The 27,064-nt window shown below is 40.5% G+C and overlaps 1 long non-coding RNA gene across 1 annotated transcript; it reads left to right on the top strand.

Annotated features, from left to right (window-relative positions):
* Positions 1-1,531: 1,531 nt before the first annotated feature.
* LOC144585858 (uncharacterized) lies at positions 1,532-27,007 on the top strand. Its single transcript, XR_013540447.1, has 3 exons — positions 1,532-12,761; positions 16,409-25,172; positions 25,698-27,007. It is a non-coding gene; the product is annotated as an uncharacterized LOC144585858 (long non-coding RNA).
* Positions 27,008-27,064: the final 57 nt, after the last annotated feature.

The following is a 27,064-nucleotide window of genomic DNA, read 5'->3' as shown; positions in this document are numbered from 1 at the left end:
TGTATGTTTTTTTTTGGGGGGGGGGGGGGTTCGGCCGGAATGGATTAATCACATTTCAATGTATTCCTATGGGAAATGTGCTTTGAGTTATGACCAATTTGAGTCACGACCATCTTCTAGAATGGATTCAGTTTGTAACTCAAGGCACCACTGTATTGTGAAGTGGCTTAATAAATGGGCCATTTCAGAAGAATGACAAATTGAACCTTCCCCTGCTCCTCTGTGAAGGGCCAGGGAAGTGAAGTGTTGTGTTTTTTTTGCCTCTGGTAGATCAATGCTGATGTGTTAAATCACTTAGATAAATTAAATATATATATGTTTATGTGAAGTGCTGTTTGAAACTGCACCTGTGGCAGTTACTCTTTCAGCATTATATAGAAAGTAAAGAAAAAAAACCTTTAATTTAATTCAGTGCACCAGTGATGGGCTAGCAGAAGAAAAAAAAATAATTTTGCTTCCCCTCCCCCTTCACATGGGAGCAGGGGAAGTTTTCAATTTGCCTGAAGTGGCTCATTTATTAAGCCACTTCAGGATACCAGAAATAGGGCTGCTTGAGTTATGTATGCCATTTGGACACAAGGATGACACCAAATGGCATATTGCTGCTCCTCCCCAGATATCAAGCAACTATATTTAAGGTAAACGTTCCCCTTGACATTTTTTTAGTCCAGTCGTGTCCTACTTTAGGGGGCGGTGCTCATCCCGTTTTCAAGCCATAGAGCCAGCACTTGTCTGGAGACAGTTTCCATTGCCACATGGCCAGCGTGACTAGGGAATGCGGTTTTACCTTCCCACCGAGGTGGTACCTATTTATCTACTCGCATTTACATGCTTTCGAACTGCTAGGTTGGCGGGAGCTGGGAAAAGCGACGGGAGCTCACTCGATCGCGTGGATTTGATCTTATGACTGCTGGTCTTCTGACCCTGCAGCACACAAAGGCTTCTGCGGTTCAGCCCACAGCACCACCAATATATTTAGACTGCACCAACTGTACCAAAAGGGCCCGAGTCACATATTAAATAAGTCATAGAGCCCAACTGAAGCCCTTAGTGTCCCCAGATATCAAGGTTTCAACATTCTAGATGGAATTCTGGCCACTTTTGGGTAAACTACTGCTAAGTACTTCATACTTGTCAAGGATTGCTATAGGTCAGAATAAATATGATAGCACACAATTTATTTATTTATTTATTTATTTATTTATTTATTTAATTTATATGCCGCCCACTCTACCCAAAGGTCTCTGGGCGGCTTACAACAATTAGTTATTTTCAGTTTGCAGTTTGAATCCCAGCTTTTTGAAAAGATTCAGATCAATTTGCTATCTAGTGTTGAATTTCACATGACTGAGTTACAACTATTTTCATTACATCTTTCATCTGGACTTACATCACAGTTATGCATCAGAAAGTAGTCTTTGAGCTTTAATAAAGTGTTCGTGCTACATAGCTTTAAAGAAAGATCTTTGAAATCATGTTAGGAGAGGAACTACTCCCCCATCCCCTTTTACTGGCAGATCAACTGATCTACAGTTTATGCTTTATTCATTTCTAATTTTGCCAAAGCTAACTCTTCTTTTTTTTTCTTTTGGCAGATGTTGGGTTCCTTTTACCACCAGTGTGGGGCTTTTAAGAAGAGTGTCTCAATGTTCAAAACTGTTACACATGCCTGAAATGACAACCGTGTTAACATTTTCTCCTTTTATACCCATTCAAATATTCAGTGAACATACTGGAATGTTGAGATCACTCTTAATTGGCTAAAGCCCTTATTTTCAGAGTGGAGAGAGAGCGAGAGAGAGAGAGCGAGAGAGAGAGAACCAGTTTGTTTATGGAAAATAGGTAGGCTCTTTCCCTGCCCCATTATGCCTTGAGGAAGAGCTGTTTTTGAACTGAAGAAACTCTAGTTAGCTGTAACTGACAGTGAAAGGACGGCGGCTGTTTTTGGTAATAGCTGGCTTCCAATTGTCCTTACCCGCCAAGCAAAAGTTTATCTAGTGTTCAATAACTGTTTGCTAAGAGCTACAAAGAATGGAACGCAATTTAACAAGACCAGCTGCAAGGGTTTTGGTGCCTCTTCTGAACTTGATCTTGAAGATCTTAAGCTAGTGATCTCACCACATTCTTTCATTTAGTCTTGTGTCTTGACAGCCTTCAAAATGGCTTTTTATGCATCTATATGTGCAAATGCTCACACAGTTCCCCATTATTTTCATCTAGTAACTATGGTGCGGCCTCTTTTTGGCTCTTAAGTCCAAATGGCACTGCTTACTTGTTATCCTCAAAATCACTGTTTTAAGTTCTGTTTCTTACATTAAAATTCAAGCAGGAATTATATTAATCAGATAAATAGAATAAGTAAGCTTACTTTCAACTCCCAACTCTATGTCTTTCCTGCCCAGTCGTTGACTGAACTGTTGTTGGTGAATCCGTTCCTGGTAAAAGCTGTCTTAACCTGCGATCTGGATCACCAAGTTTCTCTCCTTGTCTGTTAAGTCTTAATCTCTTCTTCTGTTTTCTGTACGTTACTGCTTTAAACATCCCACTTGATTCCTCATTGTCCCTTCGCTTTACAATCCACGACCAGCTTGTGCCTTGTACCTTTCTATTAACATCAACTCTCAGGACAGTTTCGATGATTAAATCATGCAAGAAATATTTAAATTAGTGGCATGCCTGTATAATTGGCACAGAAGGCAAGCACTGCAGAAGGCATTTCAGTGGTACCACCAATTGTATTAACTCTTGGGGGGTCCCAGGAATCACATGAGCATCTAATTAACAACAACAGTGGGGTAAGGAAAGATTATGATGGAAAGGTTTCAAGCCATTTACTAAGTGGTATGAAATAACTGAATTCACACTGAAAAATAACTGAATTCACACTGTGCAGCTACTATACTATGTTAGAACATCCTGTCCCATACAAGTTTTATTCATAGACTCAATGTTTTTCTTTGTTCTGAACTGTTTCTAAGGTTCTCTGACTCTGCTGGTGTTTTGCCACTGGTCCTCACAGACTTCCTCCCACACTCTACTCAATTTTCACCGGTTTTCTGAGTTTCCTCCCCATCTTTCCCCACCATTATTGACCAGAAAGCAAACCTCAGTGATACAGGGGCAGCAATGGTGTTTGGGAAGAATAAGCCCCAAACCCCACAGACCCCTTCTAGTAGGGTGAGGTGCCCACATGTCTTCCTTTGCAGAATATAGCCCTTTCTTTGACGTGGTTTAAGGTGTCCTCCAATTTGAAGATACAGTATAATGATGTATGCATGGCCAGCCTAGAATCTTTGTGTGAGGCAAATTTTGAGCTAACATCAACAGGGAGCAAATTATTGACTTTTTAGTTGATTGCTGTTCTTAGTTTTACTTTTATTTTGAAGCCCCTATATACTTTCCATCTCGGGCATCAAAATATGTTGAGTCATTTCTATGTCTTCCTTCTTTTTTTCTTTTTCTGACCTCTGCCATTCTTGAGGAGTAGAAAAAATGTGCACAAGATCAAATCTTAATGTAGAATTAAATATACTAGGAATTTTGTGTTGACAGCTGTAAATCGGCCAAAACTCAGAATTTAAAATATAGCTTTATGGGCATCAGCAGTCAAGCCAGCCTCAACTTGTTTAGGCATTGTAATTATGAATGAGGCATTTTAAGAGAGAAGGCAATTTTAAAGTCAGTTTATATAATTCTTCATTAAATTTCACTTGCCCTGTAGTTACAGTTGAGTAAACAGAATGGTTAAACTGGTCTTCAGTTTAATAAACATTCTGAGTAATGTTTCCAAGAAAATAGTTTTTGTTTCTACAGAAGAGTCAATTGTCAACAAGATTCCAAGGGATTGAAAACAACAACACTGCTTTAAAATGAAATATATTGTGTCTTCTTAAGAAAAAAATTGGGGCTAAAATGTGCATTATGTTTTGTATCAATAGCACAAAGGGTATATCATAGGATTTTATTTTGTCCATTCAGAAATACTGAAAATGTTGGAAATATTGCAACTTGCATATGTTGCCTTTAAGGGATTTTGGATTGGAGGGAATTTTCTGGACTGGGATTGAATGTCAATCAATCCAGTAACACCCAATTGTTTTCTTTTTATCTCAGAATTCTTTTTCCCACCTTTTTCCCTGTCGGGGTCCTATCAGTGCTAGCTATGGAGTCTGTCAAAAGTGGACAAATAGAATAGTATGTTCTGCCAGTAACAAAGCTAGTTTGTTCAGTGATGTAGCAAGTTAACATTTTTATACAATATGATGTTTGTTTTTATCTATGAAGAATATAAGTAAACAGGAACTTGTAATTCTTTCATATTACCAGAATCTCTGAGTCAATGTATTGAGACAGCAAGTGCCAGTTGAGGTAAACAAATAAAGGGTGGTCTACTGAGAAAGACTTGAAGTCAATCTGCTCTGTAGCTTCCTGCCTGAACCATTTTAGAGGAAGTATATTTTAATTAAGCTGCACTCAGTTCCTTACACGTTCTGCCCAAGAGTTCCAATATAAAGTTCCTATATAAAATACATGTCTCAATATAAAGATACTATGAATAATTAAGGGTTTGATATCACTAAACATCTTGTGACCCAGAGTATACACATGTTCATTGTTGCTGTTCTAAGATGGCACGTTGCTTCTGAATTTCAGCAGTCCTATGAATTACTAACCTGCTAAATATCCTGTCATTAATAGCCCTACTTAGATCTTGCAAACTTACAGGTGGTGGTTTTCTATATTGAGTAAATCCATCTCTTATTTATTTTTTGCTATTTTGCTTCAGAGTTTAGCATTTTCCAGCATTCTTTCCCGTCAGTCTTATCTTCTTATTATGTACCGGAAATATGATAGGCGCAATTCAATCATATTTACATCTAGAAAGATTTCCACCTGAGTTGATTTTGTATGCACTTGTTGTCTTTCTGGTGGCCCATGGTATCTGTAAAGCTTTCTTCACTGTCTGCCATTCACATATGTACATAGTAATCAGGAATATCATAGCATGGATAATCTTTGCCTTGGGGTTTACCTTGATATTATCTGACACATCCTGTTGCTTAGCATAGTAAATCACATTAGATCAATCAGTGACTATTTGATGAGTCAGCTTGGTTCAAATGGGCCTACTCTAGTTGCCATTTATGATGCTAATGTATATAGCAGCTTCAGTAGGCCCATTTCAATCAATGGAATATGGAGTTAGCTCACCAAATTTCCACTGATTCAGAGGGCCTATTCTAGTGGGACTTACTGTACTAATCCATAGGATTTCAGCCATAGAATCATAGAGAAGAACAGAACCTTGCAAGCCATATGCAGATTGCTCCCTTTCAATGTGGGAAATACAAAGCTGGAGCAACCTCCAACAGATATCCACCCAGCACGAACCCACCACAATCATTGCTTCTCCTGTTGAACTGCCCTTCACCAAGAACAACAGTAAAGAGATCGGTTCTACTTCAGAGACTGAAAAGAGATATTTGGCCTACTTTATCTTTTGTAAGCAGTAGCAGTTTATTAAATGTTCTGCTTTGTGTACACACTAATTGTCAAAGTGTCATAGGGCTCTTCAAACAAGTAGAGTTGGGTTGTACCATCCCTTGGTCACCAAAATATTTTCTTAAAAGAAAGAAAGAAATGTAGCCTTCAAGCCCTTCATAACACTTTACCAGACTGGTCCATAGGAGTGACTTAAGTGCCAAAAATGGAACCTCTTCCATTAATTGCCTCTTAGATCCATGGCAGTAGAAGGGCTGTGTACTTCCACTAAAATGACAAATCAATGTGAATGCTGAGTACTTGCAGGCCCTTTGTCTATAGAAATGGAGACAGCCAATTGATTCTTAATCCCCCAGAGGTGCAATTTAGTGACACCAGACTCAGGCTGGCTCTCATAGCTTTCACTCTCTCCATTTAGGAGCTTAAGTAACCACAGTTCCTATGCTTGCAATGTTTTGTCAGGATGAGTTTCAATGTTTCTGCTGCTCCCCTCACCCCTTCCCTGGTGAAGGGTTCTGAAGACCTCAAAAACTTGCTCTTTTTACTTCCTTTCTAAGAGTATTTTGGTGGCTCAATGAATGTATTACCCAACCAGCTTTTTGTTTATACACATGGACCATAATGCCAACTTTTTTTTTAAAAAAAAAAGATCAGCCTTTGTTCTTGCTGCAGTGGCTTAGCGCACTAAGTCATGTGTTTTTTCGGAAAATATCACCACTAAGAAGCTTCCTAATTTTCAGCTGGAATCTAACTCTAGGTGCAATCTGATGGGTGGTTGTCCCACAGTTTGGTGTAAAGGCTGGTTTGTCCATTTTTATGGCAAGCAGAGGGTGTAAACACTAGAGCAAACCAGTCTCTGCCCAGATACTTAACAGATATTTAACAGATACTTAGGTTTTTGGTTGAAACTTGTATCTGTTCTATCAGAGGTCCCGAACCCACAGTCCATGACCTGGCAGTGGTCCACGACCTATCCAGGACCGGGTTGCGGACAAAGATCTCCTACCCCCCCCATGAATACCACTCTGTGCATGCGTGCAAGCATATTCCACCCATGCGAATGCGCTGTGTACATGTAGACGAGTGCCCTCGCAAGTGTGACATGTGCATGCACACAAGTGATTTCTGCTCCCCCGCAGATGTGCCATGCCCCCCTACCAGCAGTGAAAATGGAGAATATTTTGAAAACAATGGAAACAAAGGCTCAATATAAGAAACAACAATTTGAAAATAAATTAAACAGCTGAAAAATTAAACCATTACATGGACAACACCTGATAAATATTGATGGAAAGCATGATAATAATTCAACATGGGTTTGGTTACAACTGGGAACCCTTAAGAAAGAAACTTGAAGGCTTTATTTTTGCTGCACAAAACAAGGACTCTAAACCAATGTAATGAAAGCCAAGATCCAAGGAATTTGCTAACAGCAAATGTTGACTCTGCCAAGAAATAGATGAGACTGTGTCATGCTCATTTGTGAACGCCCAAAGATTGCACAAACAGATTACAAAATTAGATATGATAGAATGGCAAAGTTAATCCACTGGTCATTATGCCAAAAAAACAAAACAAAACAAAAAAAAACCTTGCCAGCCTCCAAAAACCCATGGGAATATCAGGTAGAGAAGGTGTCAGAAAATGAGGAAGTCATGTTCTTGTGGGATTTCAGGATCCAAACTGATAGGCACCTTGAACATAATACAACATAGTAATAATAAAATGAAGACATGTCTGGATCATTGACATTGCAATTCTGAGGGATGCCAGAGCTGAGAATAAAGAATTGGAAAAACTAACAAAGTCCAGAGATCTGGCAATAGAAACATCTCACCTCTGGAAGAAACACATTTCAATGGTCCCTGTAGTCATGTGCTGCATCACTTAGATTAAAGTTATTTTTTCCCTTGCCTTTTGTGAAGTGCTAACGAAAACTGTGGTTGCAAGCAGTTTCTGGATCAGCAGTACATAAAAGATAAAGAAAATATTTTAAAAATTTTAATCCAAGTGATGCAGCACATCAGCCCACTTAAAAAAGGCCAATGTAGATGTAACCTCACTAGAACTTAATCCTACTAAATCGTGATATTTGTCTTTTGTAAAAAAAAAAAATTACTAAATGAGTATACTGAATCATCTTGAATGTGCATGGAGGTATACTGAATTAGCTTTTCAGGCTTAAGAGACTACACAGTGTGCAAGAAAACACAGAAACTCATCAGTTATATGAGGAAGTTAGCAACAGGTTAGCCACAGATGTACAGGTATCATTTTGCTAAGGTAGGCAAAAGCCACTTGCATCTTCCCAATATTTCAACTAATTACAACAGATTTTTGAAGTGTTTATGTCTCTGTCACAGGGCCTGGAAATGTTCCTTTTCTGTATCTCCCAGAATCCCCAAACCTCCCATGGATTCTGCAAGGAGTAGTCCAAACCCTCCCTAAAGTTACCAAGCTGTGCTCTGCCCAATATCTCTTCAGGCATTTTGGCAAAATGCACTTGCCAATGGCTGATAGTAACCTTTTTTCTAGTTGTTTTTAACATGGGGGTAGTGGTGGTATGGAATGGGCAAATAGTGGTTGGTCCCATCATGCTGCCTTATTGAAGGGAAAGTCCTGAGGATAGCTTCCAGCATTGTTTCTTTCTCCCAGCTGTGTGCTTCTGTGCTTAATTGGTTCCATACCGTTCTGTAATTACTTCTTGAAAATGACACAATTTGTTCAAGTAACCAGTGGCTGCCAAACAAATTTGAAGATTTCTAGTTGCAAACCTGTTTGTCACCTTTTAAAATTGGAGTCACTCTATGAGATTGCAGTGGGGTTCTAAGGCAAGTCATTTAAGCGTAGAGCATTTTTATAGACCCATTTACATATGTACATGTTTAATTTTAACAGTGTGCCCATATTGCCTGCTTGCTTCATGTATTTTCATATGTTTTAGTGCAATATTTTATACAATACTAAGCTACTATCAAGCCTTTTAAGGCTTGTAGAACATGGTTTTTATTATATCATCCCTTTATTTGCAATTGTGTTCAGTTTGTCCTACTGTTACGACTTGCACAGACAGTCGATAATTGCAGATCAGTGTTCCAGAAACTAAAATAGTTCTGAGTCGGGTTTAACATGCACACATATAAAACCCAAGAAACCAAAGCTTTTCCCAGATTTAAACACACATACTCACTACTAAATTTTTTGTTTAGCTTGAAAATATGAAATTATTCACTATGGTCCTTTTCAGAAGATGAAGATTTTGTGAAATGTTCTTTAGGATTTGCTCCAGAATTCTACTGCTAGTATCTTAATAATTTCGGTACTAGGAAACAACTGACAATAAAATTGAAAGCCAAATTGTTACTAACAGATAAGAGGGCCTTGTGGTTAAACCGCTGTACTGCAGCCAAAACTGTGCTCATGACCTGGGGTTCAATCCCAGGTAGCCAGCTCAAGGATGACTCAGCTTTCTATCCTTCCGAGGTTGGTAAAATGAGTACCCAGCTTACTGGGGGGGGGGGGCAATGTGTAGCCTGCATAATTAACTTTTAAACCGTCCAGAGAGTGCTTGAAGCACTATAGGGCGATATAAGCAGCCCGCTTTGCTTTGCTTTGCTTTGCTTTGCTTTGATAATTGGTGCCCCCCCCTGCAAATAACTATCAGAACTCATACAATGTGAATCCAATGAAGCAGGGATTCAATCAATGCTTTCAAATTAGGTCCATAAAGTGGAGAAAAGAACAGTGTGATTACTAAGCCAGTATGCATTTCTCAAAACAAATCATGCTAGACTTATCTCTCTTTTATTTTGATAGGGCGTCGAGCTTGATAGACCAAGGGAAATGTGTGGTTGCACTGTATCTTGATTTCAGGAAGGTCTTTCACAGGCCCCTCCATGATATTCTTGCAGAGAAATTGATAAAATGTGGACTAGAAGGATTTCTCGTTAGTTGGTGGGTCGTGCCCAAAGCATACTCAGCCATGGTATATTGTCATCTTTCATGACAAGTAATTCTTTATCAACAAAAGTACAGAGCCCAGATTAAGAGAAGGACCATCTTGCCACTATATTCTGCTTTGGTCAGATCATATGTGAAGTCCTGTGTCCAGTGCTGGGTGCCCTAGTTTAAGAAAGATTATGGCAAGCTGAAAAATGTCCAGAGGATGATGACCCGGTGTGGCGACTACCTATGTCACTAATATTCATGAGCTGATTTGCATAAACCTATGAGAGAGGTGGAGAGGTGGAGTCACCAGCTATATGAGGCTTGGCTGGAGAAGGAGGAGTCAGATAGGGCTGGTAAGGGAGATAGGTAGAGAGGGTGGTAATGAGACTGTAAGCTGAGAAAAACTATGTACTGAGGGAACTGATGACAAAATACTTCTGGACACTGAATAGCTGAGAGACTTCTGTTATTATTCCTTCTGCTTCCCTTCAATAAATAAGTTCTGCTTTGTTCACATGACAAGTGTTATGTCATTTATACTGTGGATTGAAGTAATCCACTGGTGTCAGTGAAGAGAGAACGCGGCGTTAGCCTTTGTTAGAGAATAGTAAACAGGGGGCACGTAGGAATCACAACACCAAGTCCCGTGAGAAGCAGTTGAGGGAACTGGGTATGTTTAGCCTGGAGAAGAAAAGACTGGCTGTGATACGATAGCCATTTTGAAATGTCTCAAGGGCTGTCAATAGAAAATGAAAGAAACTGATTGTCTGTGGCTCCAGATGGCAAATCTGAAACCAGTGGGTTCAAATTACAAGAAGGGGAATCCTGACTGAACATAAGAAGAATATCCTAATGGTACGAGTTGTTTGGAACAATTACTTGGGACAGTGGTGGAACCACTATTGCTACAGATTTTCAAACAGACATTTCGATGGTCATCAGTGATGGATGTTTTAGCTGTGGATTTCCTATATGGGCATAGGTTAGACTACATGACTCTTGGGTGTTCTTGAGAACCTTTTCAACCCTACGATTCTATGGATCTTTGATTCTTCTTTTTAAAAGTAAACAAGTTCCTCCTTAAAGCAGCACAGCAGTATGCTGTCACTCAAATGCTTCTTTTTAGTCAATAATGATTTTCTTTTCAGTGAATTTCTTGGCCTCCTGTTTAACACATCCAAATGTCAAAAAGGAGCTGCCAAGGACACTGGAAATGTTGGCTTCCTGTTTTTACATACTATTCTTATCTTGAGTGCACTAGTTTTATCTGCTCCCCATATTTTTTTCCAGGTCTGTGTACTTAATTTGTCTGCCTTTGGCATAGCCAATATGAATTCTATCTGATTTAGATTTATCTCTTAACATTGGAGAGGGTTGTAATCTAGAAGACAGACATTGGCCTGATTACAAGTTGTAGCCCTTTTCTCTAGACATGGGCTTATGGTTTTATTTGCTGTTTCAAAGAAGCAGGTTAGGCTCTAGCTTATGCTAGTGGTAGGTACGTGTCTGGACTGTACCATATCATATCTATGTGGGAGCATGGAAGAAGAAGCTGTTCTGCAAACAAAGCAAAATGCTGCACACACAAAAATACATGCTGGGCAGAAAGACTATAGTCAAGTTTAGACTAAACCAATTTTTATTAGTGCAGATACAGTGTAACCCTGTTTCCAGAAGTGGTGCAGCCCAGTCACAGGGTTACTACCTAAGGTCCCTTAGGGAAGACAGTTTTCCATTTGTAGGATTGCCAAGGGAATACCAGCCAGAAGATGTGACGGTGGTGGGGACAATGGAGAGCAGCTCCCTGGCCATTTCTCCTGAGTCCCAGGCTGTTCTTCTCTCTTGGAGAACAGAGCGATGGGCATTGCTAGCCTTTTAGCGTCTCCTAAACTAGACTGCTGCCATTGACTTTGTTGGAGACCCAGCTTGGAAAAATTACTCCTTTTTTGAACTATGACTCACAGAATCCCCAGCCAGTGTCGAGCTGTAGTAAAAACAAAAAGTCACCATTTGAAGCTCTGATTGGAGGGTGAGATCTTGGTGCTGATGTGAATTCAGATGGAACAGCAGTGCTTTTTTGGCTTCTGTATGTGGAAAGTCAATAGGTACCATCTTATCCATTGCTTCAAGCTCCAAAATGTCTTCAATCACCCTTGAATGCCATGTGAACACAGAACACAGGTTTCTATACTGTAGAAATCCCATAGCTCAAGTAACACTGCCTTGTGCTTGAAGGAAGAGGTATCTGTTGGTTGAACCATAAAAAACAAAACATGTTGATCCTTCAAAAGGTCTTTCCCTTGCTACTTAGTATTGAAAAGAAGGGCCTAAAACGTGAAAAATCTATGTCAAATGCCTCTTAAAATACCTAATAAAAGTAACGTTAAAAGTACTTGAAAAGTGTTATTAGTTATACGTCAAGTAACTTGTAACTTATGGAGTTACTTGTTAAGAAAAAAAATACTTTGTTAAAACATCTACATTACTTTGTAACTCATAATGGCCTGGCTCTGGATGTTGGAAAACCTTGTTGAGCAAGCTGAAATCTGCATGTAAGTTTTTAAAAGGCAAATCCATATTTAAGTGAGAGGATGGGTTAGAGTATTGCGTGTACTGATGCTGTTCATGAAAATGAATATTTGATTGGTGATCATCTCTTATATCCTAAAGACAAAAGTGACTGAAGGACTCCCCTCCCCGTTGTTCTGATATATGACTACCTTATATCCCTTTCCTGTGGTTTTATGACTTCTCTTCTCTTCTGACCATCTGTTCTAGCACTTAACAGGGAGGAAAAGAGATTGACATTCAAAAGGAGACAGATTTTTTTTTGCACACAGCATGTATATTATATTATCTATATATATAATGCTTATATACTTGTTAAGTTCCTTTCACTTTCCCAAATTATTTTGGGAACTGTCATTTGTTGAGGGTGTTGAAGTTTGTGTTAAGAGATGCCATGACTTTTACAAAACTAAAACTTATTTGAAGGAAGAATTAACTAACACCATATCACTGAAAATCTTTCAAAGATAACAGATTTGCTATACCTTAGTTAAGTCATCCATCCAAGTGGCAACTGCAAGCAAGAAGTCAGAAGCAGACTGAGACCTAGAAGAGTAGCTGTCCCAAGGGAAAGGGTGTATCACTGGAGTCCGAGGCTAATCATCTGTACTGTGGTATTCCTGATTATGATATATGGACATAAATGCTTGACAATGGACGGATGGAAAAGGGAAAAACTGAGCCCTTTGAAATCTGATGTTGGATAAGTGCATTACAGATACCATGGATAACCAGAAAAACAAGTAAGTGAATTTTCAATCATATTAAGCTTGAACCCTCACTAGAATGTCAAAAGAATAAACTGAAGCTATTATACTTTGGCTCTATCATGAGAAGACAAGATTTCACTGGAAAATACATTGATGCTAGGAAAAGTGAGGGCAGTGGGAAAACAGAAAGAGCAAACAAGAAATGGATTGACTCAGTAAAGCAAGCCACTGCCTTTAATTTGCAATTCCAGTACTGTTAATTACTGGAACTTTTGGAAACCATTGGTTCATAGGGTCACCATAAATCAATCAGAAGCAACTCGATGGCATACAACAACAGCTTCTCATACTGAGCATAACTGATATCAACTAATTTCAAACACTAAGCAGGATTTGGTCTGGTTAAGGCTTAGATGGAAGAAGGCAAGGATGCACCAGAGATCTTCAACCAGGGCTAGAAAGAAAAAATCTTGCCAGGAAAGCCACTGCCAGTCAGAGTTGGCAAAACTAAACTATAAATGGTTGGAATCAGTACAAGTGAAACTTCCCTTATTCCCATGTTAAACTGGTTTTAACTCTATGGTGTAGAAGGGGTCTCAGAACTTTTGATATGAGGCAATTGCCTTACCAATCCCATAGATCTCCTACTACAAAAGCGGAATGGATGCAACAGATACTCTACCCTCCTTGGCCTACGTTTTGTGGGTATTTAACAAAAAGATAAAGAACTGCATCATGAGCTGAAGAAGTGTATGTCATGTGTGGTTTGAGAATGGAAGAGTTTTCAGATAGTGGGAACTGGGAGGTTGAATGCATACCAGATCTCAGCTGAAATTGCATTCAGCTTGAGAGACACTACCTGAAGGTCCCAGTTGTTTCCTGTTGTGAAGCCGATGATTCATCCCAGCTGTATTAATGGGATTACTCACCCATTTTTCTCTGGATTCATGCTTGCTTACCTTGCTGAATTGAAACATAAAGCAGCACAGTTTAAAAATAGTTCCCACTGAATCTGCCAGCTCGTGTGACGTAGAGCACAGTAGCCTTTTGGAAACCATCGGCCTTTTCAGAATGACAGAATATTTATCAACCTATATTTGGTAAATTGTTGGACTGCAGGACCCTGCTTGGTCATGGCAGACCACGCTCTGAGAATGCCGATAACAAGTAATCTGATTCTTTAGAGGCTGTAAAGTAATTGCAGCCTCCAGATGTCTGTTTTCAAATATGTTCCGATAACATGCGTTCTGTTTTGATTCTTATCCTAACAATACGACAGCCATTTTGTGATCAGTTGCATACATTAATCAAAATAAGAGATGACCGCAGGACCTCTGCATATATTTTCTGGTGAGTAAGCCCCACTGAATTGTGTGAGACAGTAGGATTTTACCTTTAAGTAAAAGTGCACAGGACTGGACCATACATTTGGTAATTCCAGAATCTTTCCTTGATATATTCTCTACTTCATCACAAAAGTTGCTGAAAGCAGAAGGAAGCTGCTCCATTACTATATAATCATAATTATCATCATGTGTCATCAAGGAAATTCTTATGTATGGTGGCCCTTTTCAGGATTTTTCAGGCAGAGAATACTCAGACGTGGTTTACCATTCCCTGCCCTGGAATTGGGCAGCTTGGCCAAGGCCACACAGGCTGCCTGTATTCTCAGGAGGCACAATGAGGAATTGAATTCCAAGCCTCTGCCTCTGCTGCCAGATATCTAAATCACCGATCGGTCCAGCCAGTATATATATATAGTATAGTGATATATAGTAAAGGCTAAGTACCCGTTGCTTACCACAGTAAATCACAAGAGAGTAGGTCAGTTGAATCAACCAAGATTTTGGTGAGTTAACTCCTTTTTAAATTGCATTGATACTAATGAGCCTCCTCTTAACTGCAAGTTGCAATGCTAAAGTAAGTCACAGTTAAAGTAAGCCCGTTTTGTTCAATGGAATTTACAGGGGAGTTCACTAAATCCCCTACTCTACTGTGATTTACTGCACTACATAACAGGATTTGGAAAGCAGAAACGATAAAACAAAGGCAGGGACCTGCCCAGATGAATTGAAATGTTCAATATGATAGGATAGGATACTAATTTTAATGAATTATGAGTTGAGATGAGCACCAACCTCAGTTCGGAGGTTCGTGCTGATTGTACACACCGCAGGTTCCCTTCCCCCATCTCCCTGGCTTGGACTCCCCAATCATCAGCTGGCGCACGCTCCTCTCCTCCCCCCACCCCCTTCGGCTGTTTGACCAGTGTCAGGCAGGGGCACAGGCTTCCCTGTCCTGCCCCCTTGGCTGATCACCCACTCAGATAAGGAGGCAGGGCAAGCGACCCCTGCTTCTGCTGGGAACTGGTCAAACAGTCGAGGAGGAGGAGGAGAGGAGCGCACTTCGACTGACGAGTGGACCATTGGCGAAGGGGGCAGGGAAAGGAAACATGGCAGCACCTATGGTGCTGTGTGGATGAAGGAGCACAAACCTCTGAATGGAGGTTTGTGCTCATCTCTAATTATAAGCCACCTTGATTAGCCACTTTTCCAGCTCAAATCTACCCAAAGCTTCAAAATATATGAACACAAAATGTTTATAGTAAAAAGCTAAAGATTCATAATCCAAAACAAGAGCAATATATTTCAATAAAGATCAGCCTACATAAGAATCAATACTGGAGCTATATGACACATCAATTAAACAGTAGCATGACCATAAAAGGAGTCAATTAAAAGACCCTCCAAACAAGCGAGTTTTCAAAACAGTTTAAAATGCTGCCCAGAAAAAGAACTGCCAGCCACATAACCTCTGAGAGTGTGGTTGCCAGTGGCCAAAAAGGGCCCTGTCTCTAAACCTACCAATTCAACTGATCTTAAAAACAAGCCAAATAGGGCCGCTGATGCAAAGGCACATTTAGACGGGGACAGGCTGTCCTTCAAATACAGTTTTTAAGGCTGGCTTATTTTGGATCAAATTCTACATAGTTCTGGCAAGTGTATCTAGCATATAAATGAAATTCATGAGAATTTGCAACAGAAACACTTCCCATCAAAAGAGGCCTGTGTACAACTTTAGAATTCATTGTGACATACCACTGAAGAATTCTCTTTAAAATTTAAGGCAGAACACTTCAGACAATAGAAAGCTGTGCATAATGTCATGTGTTCAGTATATTCCATGCCCTACTGCTGCCCCCTGCTGTCTTCCGTCACTCTCCTGTGGCTTGTTTGTTCAGTAATTTATTGATCTCTTTTACTTTGTTTATTCTTCTAAGATGTTCAAGACAGTGGACATGTCTGTCCTCCCCCAAATCCCCATTTCATCCAGATATCGGAAACAGTGATGGGAGAACACACGAGAGTACAGTTTGGGGGCTTTCCTCCCCCTTCTGAGTTGAGGAAGGGCACCGTCTGGTGGGATACTGGAGGAACTGACAGCTCTGTCTTGCTCTAGTAGGTCAGTGAGGTGATAACAAGGCTTTCAAGGTTGTTCTTTGTCACCGGTTACTACAGAGTTGCAGTGGGTGACAGCCTACAAGCTGTTATGTGCCATCTGTATCTATCTAGTATTCCTGCCCACTCTGCTGTTAGTGAATCAAGAGCAGCCCTCACTGCCACTGCTTTTCTTGTTGCTAAAATAATCGTAGCGTGCTCTTTTCATTTCATTGTCTTCAGGAAGAAGAAAAAAGATGCTCTGCCCCACAGCATTGCAAAGATCTGTGGCGCTGAAAGACACCATAGCACTTTCCTGCATCATAGCGAGCCACTGCTGTTGTTCCTGAATTGTGTTGGCAACAGCAGCAACAACTGCTTGCAACCTTGGCAACAACTATGATGGAAGCAGGGATGCAGAGGCAGGTTCTGGGAAATCCAGTGCCTCTCCTGTCCCATGGAAATGGACCACCCTGCCGTAGAGGAAGTCAGAGAATGAGGAAAGTATATTTGTTTCTTTGTTTACCAGTATTTATAAGCCGCTTAGATCTAAAAACACCAGACTGGTTTATAAATTTTCAAAGCAGTTTATACAGCAGTAATAAAAAAGCATCCAGTAGGCACAAATGTGTAGCAGACAAATTAATGTACAACATGTGGTCCATGGGTAGGCTGTACTGTGCAGGGAATGTGTGCATAAATAGGTTTGTTTTCAGTGTGTGCCTAAAACGACAAATTGCTGAGGGTTTTTAATGTTCTTCTGTTCTTCTTCTGCTCTATAACATGCTCAGTTCATCTGACATAAGCCTTTCTTGCTTTTGCTCTGGAGGAACAATGCACCATCTTGTTTCATATTTACTGTGCGCTCTTTTCGTTGTTCAGTAGTAAAGGGATGGAGGCAATAGGTTTGCTTTGGTTTCCAGATCTCCTCCTGTAACCACCCATCTAGGATATCTCACCTGGTCTTGCTGTGTAGACAGAATGGAGGTGTGTTGAACTGGTTCAAAAACCAGCATTTCTGCCCTCCATTAACTTGAAGGGGCTTGTCAGTGACTTCAGGGGAAGGGAAGAGATTTTTGAACTTCAACTTCTTTGAAAGCACCTTCCCAAGGAATTAGTAAGCAAAGTGGCTTAAGGGCCATTTATTATGTGGGTGGCTGAATGGGCACAGTCGCCAAGAGATGTCTGGCAGCTGACCCTGTGAGTTAATAACCACTTCTGCCAAGATCAAAGGAAGCTCATCTGTAACTAGCTGTCATACATGGTAATTTATTTTTTCCCCGTCTAATGTTCTAACCTGTATGAGTGATTTATCACTCCTGCCAAGTGATTACCTCCATAGCTCTTTTGCTCTGAGCCGGGGAATGGGTGGATGTTGGGTGCAACACTGCTCTTGGTTTGTTGTGATTTGCAGATTGCTAGGCAAACACCACAACACAAAGCTGCGTGCAAGATTCATGGCATATTAATGCTGGCTTTCCTCTCAGGACCAAGGAACTGAAGGAGCTCCTGATCACAAAACTGTATGCACTTTCAAAGAAAGAGGGATTAAAGAGCCCTAATGTTGGAGCTTCCTTCTGTTGCAGGGCAATGAAACTTACTTTATAAGAATGATTATAATGACATGTTGAAGCAATTCCACACTGAGCAGTGGGAAGGTGATACTTTGGGAGCCACTTTTGAGTTGTGAATGGCGTCAGCATATCATTATATTTCTGCCTCAGAGTTTGTATCTGTGGGCCAAGTGTGCTTTTGGAGAAATTGTTTTAGAAGAGAGGTTACTGCTACAATGGACAGGAAAAGCAAAGCAAATAATGGTGAAAATGGGGCTGGGAGTCTACTGAGAAATCCTGGACAAAGAGGGGCCAACTAATGGAGCTCCACTTTGGAGAAATAGCCCTTTGGAGATTCATGCATTTGCCTGCCTTCCTTGAAGTCATTTCCTTGGCACCTAGGGCCAAACTGTGTGTTACAGATAGCATATTATGAGAAACTGAAAGCACGTTTATTTGTTTATGTTTTAATTAATTTATTATTTTTATTTATTTAAGGTCTCTTTATCCCACCTTTCTGTTTAAAAAGGACCCAAGGCAGTTTACATAATTAAAATACAGCAAATTAAAAAATAACAAGAGTGAATATACAAATACTAAAAAGGGTCAAACAAATACTATATTTTAAAAACCACACAACCAACACCCAAACACAGTTCAAAGCAGTAAGGTACAAGAATCCATTAAAAAAAACCTTCTCAGACTAAGAGAAAGCTTTCCTGAACAGAAACATATTTTCCTGCTTGCAGAAGGACAGTAAAGATGGGGCCAGTCTGGCCTCCTGTGGGAGGGAGTTCCAGAGTTTGGGAGCAGCCACAGAGAAGGCCCACGTTACTGCTCCCGTATCACAGTTCTAGTGGAGCTTTCTGCCAGAGCAATAGTGCTTGTACACAAAGTCTGTGTTTACCTCCTGATGACCAATCACAAAACAAAGCAAGGTAATCTTTAAACTTCGGGAGGAATAGAGAAGCTGTGCTCTGACCAATCAGATGCCTTTCAGCACTTTAGGAAATCCCGCTGCGTTCTATATTGTCCAGGTTGCCTCCTCTTCTTAGGTGGTTTGCTGCTATTGCAGGACTACTCCATATGCAGCAATGACAGAAGGAAAGTGGGGAAATGATATTAAGAATATGAATGCTTCCAGACAGATGGCTCTTAATTCATCTTTTTCTCCCTAATGTTTTCTTCTGCTGGTAATGTGAGAAATCATATTCCACAGGAATCCCAGGCTGAAGTCTTGAACGCCAACCACAAAACAAAGACAACTAATCTTGGGGGATGAGACTTGGACTATGAGAGCAGCTCCAGTGACACACACATACAAACAGTCTTTAAGGATTTCCATCTTCTAATGATGGGTTATCTATAATGTCTGATTGTGTTTTGTAGGAGTCCCAGACATAATCTCTTCCACATGCAGCCCTCCCATGTTTTCCCATTGTTTCTTCTGGCTCTTTCTTACCAGAGACAATCTGGATGAGGGGAACTATATAATATTTGAAGAAAAATACTTGTGAGCAACAGGAACTCTGTTTGGAAATCCCATTCGAGTGAGGTGCCATCTTCACCTACCTGACACCCAGTTCCATATGGTGTGGTTATTAGCAAATAAGGCAATCCATAACACACCAGGTACAAAATGTAGTGGGAGTTAACTCAGACCGTAAAAACAATTCCTTACTACCACATGGTAAGCTGATTTATATTGTTTTGACTGGATTTCACCTTGAATGAAAGCTGCTCATTTTGAGAACATCTGGTGCTCAGAACACACACCGTTTTTGCAAACATCTGTTCTTTCAACTCTTGTGGCTTCCACTGTTTGATCCTGCCTTGCCAATCTGCAGTAACCCAAAGACTTTGCCACATTCTAAACCGATCTCATACTTTTTCTTGTGGCTGTTTACGTGACCAGATTGACTGTGCTGAACAGTGCTTTTAAAATATCTATGGCATGTGCTGTATCCTAACCACTCATTCCCTTTTCCTTGACCTGCCCTTTGTGGGGAGGATGGAATGTGAAACATTTCTTGTGGGTCTGCCCAGCCTTGTCCTTTATTTAAACTTACTCTCCCATTCCCTTTTTCTGGGGCACTTTTCAAGATACTCACTTTCCTGTTCTAAGTCACTTAGCTTTGGAGACAGCAGTGTTGGAAACGGGTCCCTCGGATCTTTGAATTTCCACTGGATTTACAAAAGCATGGTGCTGGTACAGGGGAAAAATTATTTACAAAAATGCCTTGTTTGTTAACATGGGCATTTTATTTATTCATGTACTTATTCCTTTATAAGCCACCTTTCTGCCCCAACTGGAACCCAAGGCAGCTTACAGGTCAATACAAAACCGTAATATATTAAAATACTGTACAATAAAATAGCAAGCATTAAAATAGAATTTAAATTAAAACTCTTTACAATAAATTAAAATAGTGATAGCAGTTTAACTTAAAGCAATAAGAACCCCCCATTTGCAGAAAAACTGCAAATGCCTTCTTAAATAATAATATCTTCATTGCCGCTGGAAGGAGAGCAGGGAGGGGGCAAATCTCACCTCTCGGTAATGAGAAGGCCCTCTCAGAAGTTCCTATTAGATGAGCTTCTGAAAGTGGTGGAACCATGAGAAGGGCCTTCTCCTGTATGGGAGAATACAGTCTTTCTGATAGCCTGGACCCAAGTCATATAGGGCTTTATAGGTCACATTCAGCACTGTGAATTGTGCTTGGAAACAGACTGGGAGCCAGTGAAGCTATTAGAGGGATAGAGTTATACAGCATGTTTGCTATAATTCACCCCCATCAGCAGTCTGGCTGCACTTTTTTAGACCAGCTGAAGTTTCTGAACATGCTTCAAAGGCAGCCCTATGCAAAGCATGTTGTAGTAATCCAGGCATGATGTAACTAAGGCATGTGTCACCTGTCATCAATTCACACATTTCCAGGAATGGGTGCAACTGACACAACATCTGTAACTGCGCAAACGCAGTCCTGGACAATGCATCAATGACCAGGGGTGAATCTAAGACCACCCTTAAGCTTCAAACCTGATTTTTCAGGGAGAATGTAATCCCATCCTGCATAGGTTATATCTCTTGTCCCTGAACTGCCTTTCAACTGAGCAGGAGCACCTCTACCTCGTTTGGATTAAGCCTCACCTGGTTCTACCTCATCCAGCCCATTACTAACTCCAGACACTGGTTTAGTACTGAAATGGCTTCCTTAGATTTGGATGGAAAAGAGAGAACAAGTTGGGTGTCATCAGTGTACTGGTGGCAGCAAGCTCCAAAACTCTAGATAATGTCATAGTAGTTTCACATATATGTTAAATAGCTTAGGGGAGAAGACAGAACCAAGGGTCTCTCATCACCACGTTCTGAGATCAACCTTCCAGGAAGAACCAGAACCACGGTAAGTGCCACCAATAGGTGATCCAAAAGGCTGATGGTGCTGAAAGCAGCTGAGAAGTCTAGCACAACTAACTAGGACACACTTGCCCTGTCCAGTTCCTGCCATACATCACCCAAGGCACCCAAAGCTGTTTCTGTGCCACAGATCTCTTGTGGGCCACTTCTGGCTTGTGGATTGCTGTAAAAGCTACTTCGCATGTAACTGTTTACATTGAAAGTCATCCAGTTAATGTCTAATCGGTCTACTTATAGCTGGGAATGCCCTTATATTTCTATTTCTTCAAACTGCACAGTTCTTTCAAGTGATTGTGCCTGGTTTTAGGCACACTTTCAAAGAGATGAATGCCCACCCCCTTCCTTGTGCCTTTGACCAAACTTGGTGAGAACAGATGGAGGTTTGAAGCTTGTTCAAGCCTCCATCTGACTAATCTATAATAAGTGATCTTGAAAATACTCCTTGAGACTTTTTTTTAAAGATCCTGTTCTCACTGACAAGATATACACCAAAGATATATAAACAAAAGCTGTGGAAGCATGCTCGCATATCCTAGTATCTCTTTGAACATGAGATTTAAAAATAATGCCTTGAAAGTGAGCTTAGAAACTAGGAGTGGTGTCTCTAATCCACATGTGTTATGTAAAAACAACTTTGGAAGTTGATTCATTCCTGGTTCATTCATCCACAGTGCAAACAAAAAACAGAACTTGGTTTATCCATGTCCATGCTGTACAGTCAACTGACTTAGGTTCAGAAGGCTAGATTGATTATGCAAGTTGCTGTTGCATTGCTTGACTCACAGCACAAGATTGTACTTGGGAAAGGATAATTATATTGCCCTGAATCATGACTTGAGAGAAAAAAATGCCTTTAGTTGTTCATGTAATTCAGGTCTAAGCTATTTGAGAGGTCAATTCCCCACCAGGCATCCTAGAGGAAGAGCCAGCCTATGTGGCCTCGGGCAAGCTGCATAGTTCCAGATTGCTCCCAGAAGAAGGAAATGGCAAAATGGATTGAGTACTATCTAGAAAATCCTGGGAAGAATGATGATGATTAGACTGGCAGCATTCCATTCCTGCAACTTTAGTCCAAGTCCAAAGCCAAAGTCCCAGAGAATGGACTTCAAAACCTGCAATTGGGCAATAGCTTGGCTATGTGGTCTTCTTCATGTAGGCTGGATCCAGTACAGTATATGTTATCCATCACAGAGGAGGGTCAGGATCTGTTCTCGATCATCCCAGAGTGCAACAAGTTACAGGACACCAGATTTCAGTTGAATATCAGGAAAAACTACCTAACTGTCAGAACAGTATAACAATGGAACCAACTACCTCTAGATGTGCTGAGTGGTCCAACACTGGAGGCATTCAAGAGAAATTCAGACAACCACCTGGCAGATATCCTTTGAGTCATATTCCTGCATCGAGCAAGGGGTTGGACTTGATAGCCTTATAGGCCCCTTCCAACTTTCCTGTTAGATGATCACCTTTTGTATTGGGAGTAGAGCCAGGGAAAACTACTTGTCAGTAATAGTTTCCCTTGGTGTGTTCAAAGAGCTTGGAATGCAGTGGCACAGCCACTGGGAGGATTCTGGGAGTTGTAGGCCAAGCCCAGCCACATTTCCAAGCTGTGTCCAGAGTGTGTCAGAGATAATACAGGGACACAAAGGCTCTGTCTCATTGACAAAAACCTCCCATTGTTGTACCAGGCTCTCCTTAAAAAAACAAGTTTTAAATCTTAGCATTCACAGGAGGTACACGCATGCACAGGGCACTGTGACAGGGGAGCAGGTTTTTCTGCTTCCCTGCCAGAGCCACCCTCCCACCCTGACTCCTTGCTTCATTCCTTCTTGTCATCCTCTCCTCCTTTTCCATTTCCCCCTCCATCCACCCAATCACCCCCCCTCACTTGCATGCCCACTTGCCTGCTCCTCCACTCCCTCACTCCCCCACCTGCCCACCCCTCAGGCAACTGTCTCCATGCCCTCATCCCTTTCTCCTTCCACCTTTCCCTCTTATCTATTTATCCCCCTCCCTTTCCATTTCACCCACTGCTACCCTTGTCAGAGCCACTTGACAGGAAATGGAGGCAGTGACAGTAGTAGTGGCGACAGGGAGCCTGAAGCAGTGGCAGAGAGCCTGAAGAGACAGTGGTGGCAGCGGCAGAGTGAGGATGAATACACTGCCACAGAAGTTTTGAATTTGGGCTAAAACCCGCATGAAAGTCCAGAATAAAATGGCAGAGGGGCCTGTTTTTGAAGTTCAGGCTAACATCCATGTGACTTTAGCCTGAATCCAAAAATTCCAACCCCTCTTCCAGTATATTCCAGCAGTGGGAACAGGCACAAAGTTTGTGCTTCCCAGTGAATGAGTTTGGTGACTAGACGCTGAACATCATCTGTGCTGTGAATCTTGGTGTGACACAGAAAGCATTGAAAAAGCTGGTTTTCTTATGGCCGTGGGTGATCCGGAAGACAATTGTTCGCAAGATCTGCACACCAGGTCTTTAGATTTCCAGCCCTTTAATCAGCGAAGGAGGATTGGGAAAGCTTACTGACCATGGAGGAGGTCATCACAGTAGAGCTGCTTTTTAGGTAAAAGATTTCCCAGAAATTAAAATATCCAAATGTTGATTTAAACATCATAGCTATATGCTGTTGTTTTTCCTTGTGTACTGGAGCATGCAACTGGCAACACAAATTCTATAAATTCAGCTTGTTACAGATGTAAAATCTTCAAATGGGAACTCTAGAAACAGTTCTTGTTTGTAAAGATTATTTACAAGGAAGTGAAGATTTACTGGCATGCTGGATAAGTTTTGTTTTCTCAAGGTTTACATTGCACATGGTTATTTTTCTCTGTCTCTTCCTACTCCTCCAAGTGAGATTTATGTCCGAGTAAACATGCTTACTATGGGGCTGTTCATGCCTCTTCTCTCTCCGTTTCCTGAATACTTTATGACCCAAACTTTCAAAAATTAGATGTTTTGACTACAAATACCAGAATCCCCCACCACTATGGCCAGTAGCCATATTGATGGAGGATGCTGGGAGTTGTAATCCAAACAAGAAACCTTTCCAAAGTCATAACAAAATGGAAAGGACCCCATTAGCACAAATGCTAAGAAATGCAAGTAAGTGCATTTCAAAAATAAATGCATGCATGCAAATTAAAAAAAAATAATTTAAAAACCAAACCAAACCAAACTAAAGCAAACCCACAACCCATTCTGGTTCAGATGTTCACATGCAGGTCTAAACCAGGAAACAGAAATATGTTTGTCTAAGAGCTCATCCATATGGAGCATTTGTTCATTTGTGCCAGTCGGTACCACATGGATCTTACCAGCATTTCTGTCCATTCATACTCTTTCATTTCCACTTCTCTTCTGTTTACGCAGTACCCCTCCAAGCAACTGTTCAATAAAATATATTTTTGAATATTAACTATTTTTAAGATCCCAAATAACATGTGAAAAATGATCTTCACTGCTGGATTTTTTTGGTTTTTTTATTATGATAGATTAGTGCCAAACAAAGTTTCTGATGGGAGCTATTGGTTCCCAATATCCAGCATTAATCTTGTTGTAACCCTTTAGAAATGATGGGGTTTTTTTTTGCTAGATTGTTGCTATTGTTGTTGTTGTTTTAGCAGATTAGTGCTAAATTGGAAGTTTCAATCTAAATAGTTCTTGCTGCCTGAATGCACCCCCATACAAAGTGTATGTAACAAGGAGGTGGTTTAAATGACTTCTGACAGCCAGTTTTTCTTTTCTCTATTTCTCATTGCTCGTCCCATCTGGACAGCAGAAAAAATAATATCATCACTGCACAGTTGAGAGCATTTGGGGAACAGCAGCTCTAGCTGTAACAGAGTTATTCCTGTGTTTTTGATGTAGAAGAATTCCTCATCCCAGCCCAGCTTCACCACCACCTCGGCTAGTAATCACAGTATCATCAAATGCCATTGGTCAGTCAATGCTCTGCTTCAGAGAAAAATTGTTTTTTGAAATGGTCTCTTCAGCCATCTGCAGGACTTCACCACCCACCACAGAGTAAGAAGCCTGATATAATCTAAATATAGATTTAGCAAGATCCAAAGAGCTGAAACAAAATCAAACTCTGAAGTATAAACAAACCAAAGTCTCTATATTTTGGTAATGTGTGTTCAGTGATTATGTTTGACGAATATCTTTTAAACTGCCTCTTCTTAGAAGATGGTTTATCACTTAATCTCCCTCAGTTCAAAGGCAGTTTTCAGAGGGTTTGCTGTGGAATCCAAGCCATACAAATTTATTTATAGACTGAACGGGCTATCATAATCCCTTTGTCCGTTGTGGAATCCACTTCCTTTACGTTTCCTTCAGAATATTATTTTAAAGGTTTAAAATGGCAATTTTGATTTGAATGTTTCCATGGCTAGGAGGGTGGTCTTCTATTGCTAGAGTAGACCCATTGACTCCATGGGATTTATACAAGTGTTGACTTACGTTAAAAATGTAACTTTTTGTCTCTGTTCTCGGTTGGTACCAGCAATAAGATAATGATGATATATTTTTTGCATCTTTTTTTTTTTTTAGCATTTACTGCCTTTCAGTGGAATCCTTCTATACATTCAGCTCCTGGTCAGGAAGCGTAAAGTAATTCACCAGTGTACATGAATGTGTGAACGATCCTTTCAATCCCCTCACCCAGAACCTGTGCAAACTTCTGGGTGTTTGCACAGCTATATATGGAAATGAGTGGGTTATAATAAAGTCATACTTCAAAGAGACCCATTGAAATCAATGGAGTCCACAGTAGTGATGACTAACTTTAGCTACTTTATGTTTAATGCATTTATAAATTCCACTTGTTACTGATATTAAATAGATATTTACACAGAAGCTTGAGTAAGTGGGAAATGTGGTAGAATGGCTAGAATCCTGTCCGTGATTGAAAGATGCATAAGAGAAATCACGTAAATTATAGTGGTAAGCTACTACTGATTAACAAGGTGTTGTTTGAGTTCCTGGATGCATAGCATTTTCCATATTGAAATGTGCATTGCCAATAGAATTTTAGCCAATCATTATTATCTTAATAATGGCCATTTAACGTTCACTGGGAGGCGAAAAAAGTATCGTCTCCAAGGTGCTTCATACGGGGGGGCCACTACCATTTTTGAGACCCCTGGTAAATTGGAAAAAATGCCAAAACAGCCATTTGTGGTATATTTAAATAGTTACCTAAAATAAACTAGCATATAACCTCTGTGACAGTGTAAAATCTCCTTTGGAGATAACATTGAAAGTCTAAATATGAGGCCCTCTATGAATGTTAAGTGATCTTCCTGCTCCTCTCCTTCCCAATAGTAGACCATCTTGTTCCCCCAATGACTATATAAACAGATTGATACATACATGGCATCGATAAAGAGGTTAACATATGTATGGTGGTAAAAAGTCTTTGTCAAAGCCGCGTATGAGAGCTATAGGGGAGTGGTCCCCAACCTTGGGCCCCCAGGTGTCCTTGGACTGCAACTCCCAGAATTCCTGGCCAGCACAGTGAGTGGTGAAGGCTTCTGAGAATTTTAGTCCAAAAACATCTGGAGATTCAAGGTCAGGAATGACTGCTCTAGTGGATAGGGAATTGAACTCAGAAAGGCTGGCAGCGGTAAGACAGGGAACATTGTAGAGCAATGATCTTGAACAAAAGTTAACCTGTATTAGTGACATTAATTCAGATTACTCATTCATAGGTTTGCCATAAATCACCTGTATCAACATCCCTGTATAGATTAGCTGTTTGACAAATATAATGAGACTGAAATGCTTTTGTCTGCATTTGGACACAGGATATAAAGTTAAACTTCCTATGAATTTTTGTTGAGCCGCTTCCTGTTGGAATTTATCCTTGAATTTCTTTTGTTTCAGGATAGCTACCTTGAGGTCAGACACAGAGCATC

Source organism: Pogona vitticeps, chromosome 1 (assembly GCF_051106095.1).
Source record: "Pogona vitticeps strain Pit_001003342236 chromosome 1, PviZW2.1, whole genome shotgun sequence".
NCBI classification, from domain to species: domain Eukaryota; kingdom Metazoa; phylum Chordata; class Lepidosauria; order Squamata; family Agamidae; genus Pogona; species Pogona vitticeps.
The sequence above is the reverse complement of the archived record's forward strand: the minus strand, read 5'-3'. Positions and strand labels throughout refer to the sequence as shown.